Consider the following 5149-nt stretch of genomic DNA (forward strand, 5'->3'; position numbering starts at 1 on the left):
GGACAGTCCACTGATAGTTGGGATGTTTTAGTCATATATATGGTCTCAAGTAAGCTAGACAGTCAAACACTGCTTAATTGGGAGGAGTATCGTAATACTATGGCGATAGCCTCCCCAACTTTAGAACAGTTTTTTAAATTCATTACTGACCGTGCTAACGTGCTTGAGTCTATAAGTCGTAATAACAATAATTGTAATAATGTAAATGTACCTAGAATGCCTAATAACTTTCAACGCTTTGCTACAAACAATAATCAAAGAAAGAATCAGAATAGCATAGTTAAATCGTTCGCAACTTCTATTAATAATAATAAAACTAGGGCTCCAAAAAGGTTTTCTTGTATCATATGTGATGAACGTCATAGGATTTATGATTGCCTTACATTCAAGGCTAGGAGTATTGATGAGAGAATGACCGATGTCATAAGGTATAAACTTTGTATGAACTGTTTGAGACAGGGTCACTCTGCTAACGACTGTCGCTTAAGATATTGCCAAGAGCCCGGTTGTACTAAAAAACATAATAGCTTACAGTAGTATATTATTGGGCATTCTGTCCCACTCCTTCGCTCATGCATGCGCATTCGCGTCGTGGGACAGAATGCCCAATAGGTTATGAGCGACACATATCATGGAATAGAACGCCCAATGGGTTTTGAGCAATTCACTTGATTCTCAAATTTTGAAAAATTGTGTGAATTAAAAGAAACAAAGAATGAATTGCGTTAAAATGATATTAAACCATTAAAACGACTTGTTGTATAGCGTTCCAACGTGATCGAAACGACTTGATTCATTGAATTGCGTTAAAATGATATTAAACCATTAAAACGACTTGTTGTATAGCGTTCCAACGTGATCGAAACGACTTGATTCATTGAATTGCGTTAAAATGATATTAAACCATTAAAACGACTTGTTGTATAGCGTTCCAACTTGATCGAAACGACTTGATTCATTGAATTGCGTTAAAATGATATTAAACCATTAAAACGACTTGTTGTATTGCGTTCCAACGGTGATACACCATCGAAACGACTTGATTGTAATGTTTTCGTTTTTGCGCGCTCACAACTGGATCTATCGTCTGGTCCAGACTCAAACGCAGTATGCTTTTTCATCGCAATAACGATAGGAACCAACAGGCAATGTTTGTAATGTTTTCGTTTTTGCGCGCTCACAACTGGTTCTGTCGTCTGATCCAGACTCAAACGCAGTATGCTTTTTCATCGCAATAACGATAGGAACCAACAGGCAATGTTTGTAATGTTTTCGTTTTTGCGCGCTCACAACTGGTTCTGTCGTCTGGTCCAGACTCAAACGCAGTATGCTTTTTCATCGCAATAACGATAGGAACCAACAGGCAATGTTTGTAATGTTTTCGTTTTTGCGCGCTCACAACTGGTTCTGTCGTCTGGTCCAGACTCAAACGCAGTATGCTTTTTCATCGCAATAACGATAGGAACCAACAGGCAATGTTTGTAATGTTTTCGTTTTTGCGCGCTCACAACTGGTTCTGTCGTCTGGTCCAGACTCAAACGCAGTATGCTTTTTCATCGCAATAACGATAGGAACCAACAGGCAATGTTTGTAATGTTTTCGTTTTTGCGCGCTCACAACTGGTTCTGTCGTCTGGTCCAGACTCAAACGCAGTATGCTTTTTCATCGCAATAACGATAGGAACCAACAGGCAATGTTTGTAATGTTTTCGTTTTTGCGCGCTCACAACTGGTTCTGTCGTCTGGTCCAGACTCAAACGCAGTATGCTTTTTCATCGCAATAACGATAGGAACCAACAGGCAATGTTTGTATTTTAAATATGCTATTGCGCGCTCACAACTGGTACAATCGTCTGTAACACAGACTGGTACGCAGTATGCTTTTTCATCGCAAGGCACATAATAAAAAACAAACTAAAAGTGTAATAATATATTGATTAAATTGTATTTAAAATATGACACAAGTAATTGATCTTATGCATTAGACGAAAAAAACGTTGGCGGCTTCATAAACAGCTCATCTGCAGACTGCACGAACGCTTGGAGTTTCCGCCACTGGATGGTGTCACCGTCAGTCTGGAGTTTTAATCGAAGTAGCGCTTTCCTCCATAGTTCTTGAGAGTCTGTTTCACGAGCGTCATTAGTTTGATACACCTTGAGGTCAATATAGTACTCGCCGGAGGTGTTTGCAGTCCGGCGCTCGTTGCCGTTTGCTAATCTTGTAACGAAGAACGTAGACAACACAGGCGTTGACGAGCCATCACATTCATCGTTCCGTTCATGTCGGAGCCCGAATATATCTGTCTTTTTTTTTTGCTGCAACAAGGAGTAAAGAATAATATTAACACGTACTCGTATATTCATTATAATTTAGCGGTAATTTTATTGTACCGTATAGTTACCTTATAATAGCAGATTTTGTGGGTGTCTTGCGTTTGCCTGTCGATGTTGTCCGTTTATGGGAACTTTCTATTTTACGTTCATTGTTGAAGGGAACGATGTCACTCTCGCAGTCCGACCTGAAAGTTTAATTTATCAATTAATTATAAACATTTATTAAACGTTATGTTACTTACACATTAATTTCATATAAAACGTTTGTTTTAAATAAAATTGAACAAGGTTCGATTACATCAAACACTGAAAAATCAAGATAGAAATTAATCGAGTAATAATATAGTACTTACATCTTTACTGGTGTGATTCTGGCAAATTAGGTGGCGATGAAGTACGAGTATACTAAACTTACACTAAAGATATTCAGAAGTAAAACTTTTGTTTTGTTGAACGATTTACTTTCTAGATTTTAGCTGAAAACCAGTAGCTGGGGTATGGTATTGAACCAAATATTATATCAGCACTAGAAAGTAATGATCGCTAACCAACATGTCTTTGCTTATAAGCAAATGTGAAGTGTTACCTCGAATAATTAAAACGTTCGCAATCAAAGCAAACATTATAAACGACAATACAATTTATTATGTACGTATTATACTCGTGTAAATCCAAAAAAGTATCGACTAAGGGATTCTTATTGTAATGCAATAGTTCGCTTTATGTGATCACGTTACATCGTATGATTTTTTACTCATTGCTAATTTAGCAATTCGTAAGGATTATCATTTTTATAGATATAATTATATTATGATTATATTTTATGAATTATAGTTATTAGGCTGATAGGAGAATATGAAAATCTAAAGTAGACAAATAACACCGTCTGTGAGATTTTTTGCCAAAGTAAAAATTTATTAATATCTATTTGACCAAACGGATCGCAGATTTTAATATGCTAAAAATAATTAGTTTTGAACAAGTACTCAACTTTAGTCATTCATTCTGCATTATTTTTAACAAGCTACAACTTGTTATTTCTGTAATGATAATATTATTTATATTCTTTGTGCGACAACCCTACGTAAAACAATGCAAACAACAATAATTGCAATTTGAAACTTAGGTACATTATAATTTCGTAATTTTTGCTGCATGTTAGACCTATGTCATAATAAATAATTTTCACTCACAGTTTACTTACTAAACTTAACTAAAATTAATAAATCTCATGAATTACCTGTAATTCGAAGAAACTCTTGTCTCAACATTGTAAGGTAAGTCTTTAACTATTTAACTAATTGCTTCACGATCATTAACACCTATGGATACTTAAGCTCATGTATTTTTGTTTTTTCAGGACTCCTAAATGTTAAAATTCCTTAATACCTTTGGGAAACAGAGATCGTCGCACATTGAATAAGATCTTACAATTTACGATTAAAAATACGATATAAAAAAGGAGGTAATGATTTTCTTTTGGTTTTTAAAATAGATTTGAGCTATCTTAAATAATAATATTATAATCACAGGTTTTTATGTAAAGAAATGACCCCGGTTCTTGTACCGCGTACTTTAGTCTAAATTACATTTTTGTGTGTACACTATTTCTAACCTAAGTTTTATGGTTTTTCAGAAGCAGAATAGAGCCGTTACTTTGGTGCTTGTGATGAAAATATACCATAGTCTAATAGTAGCAGCAGTCAACAGATCCTGTGATTAAGTTTTAGTTTTTAAAGTAGTATTTACACGAAAAATATACCTTGCAGGTACGATTACTCTTTTATAAGTTTCAATAGATAAAATGCCATTCTGTTCGGTTTGCAACATTGAAGTGGATTTTCGTCGTTGGAGTAACCATTTGCGAACTAATAAGCATAAAATAATAGTACTATTCACATCAATGATAACGTCGCAATAATACATTCCTGTTTGAAAGGACGTATTACAAGTTACCGGATAGCTACACCTAAAACGGAAATAAATATTTACCCAGAAAGCTTTTTAAACATTATTAATGATCAAGTTAAATCTTTAATTGATAGTTCGCTTCAAAAACATTATTCTGTTAAAATTAATTTGAATATTTCGGCTAATTTTTTAATGTTTAAAAATGACCTCCAAGAGTTAAAGTCTTTTGCAACAAAAAATTTTATTATTCATTTAAATTACAACTTCAAATCTTTCTATGAAAAAGCTGTATCGATAATATTAAAAAAAATTGATGACTTTCAAGAAAGGGACAGCGGATGGACGTTTTTGAATAATTCACATCTAGAAATAAATATTAATAAATATCAACCTCTCAGCGGATCGCAATTTATAGATTTACCTAAATATATTAAAAATAAGAAAGCATGTTTGAATATTCAAAATAATGACGAGTGTTGTTTTTTGTGGTGTGTAGTTGCTGCTTTATACCCAACGAATAGACATCCTGAAAGAATAACATCGTATCCTCATTTCCGCGATGTCTTGAACGTAAATGATATTCAATTGCCAATCACTTTTTCTGATATAGATACTTTTGAAAGGAACAATCCTTTTTTTAAATATTTATATTTACGGTTTAAGAGGTAGTAAGACTATAACAGGACCTCTATACAAATCTGAGAAAATTAATCATAAATCTAAGAAAATTCATTTACTGTTTTTAGAAAATTCGAATTCATCTCACTATTGTCTCATTAAAGATTTACCACGCCTCGTTAAAACCCAAATAAACAAAAACATCATAGTAAGATATATTTCTGCGAAACCTGTTTAGTGTTTTTTTCAAGTGAAGAACGTTTTGAAATTCATTTGTGTGCAGGAGT

At 33.8% G+C, this 5149-nt stretch overlaps 2 long non-coding RNA genes across 2 annotated transcripts; one reads left to right on the top strand and one right to left on the bottom strand.

Annotated features, from left to right (window-relative positions):
* Positions 1 to 2401: 2401 nt before the first annotated feature.
* Positions 2402 to 3389, bottom strand: LOC113506843. The gene is made up of 2 exons (XR_003401759.1): positions 2687 to 3389; positions 2402 to 2518 (listed from the first exon to the last, which is right to left on the bottom strand). It is a non-coding gene; the product is annotated as an uncharacterized LOC113506843 (long non-coding RNA).
* A 120-nt stretch (positions 3390 to 3509) lies between these two features.
* LOC113506844 lies at positions 3510 to 4359 on the top strand. Its single transcript, XR_003401760.1, has 3 exons — positions 3510 to 3610; positions 3694 to 3798; positions 3970 to 4359. It is a non-coding gene; the product is annotated as an uncharacterized LOC113506844 (long non-coding RNA).
* The last annotated feature ends 790 nt before the right edge of the window (positions 4360 to 5149 follow it).

This window comes from Trichoplusia ni (genome assembly GCF_003590095.1).
Source record: "Trichoplusia ni isolate ovarian cell line Hi5 chromosome 28 unlocalized genomic scaffold, tn1 tig00000692_group27, whole genome shotgun sequence".
Classification (NCBI taxonomy): domain Eukaryota; kingdom Metazoa; phylum Arthropoda; class Insecta; order Lepidoptera; family Noctuidae; genus Trichoplusia; species Trichoplusia ni.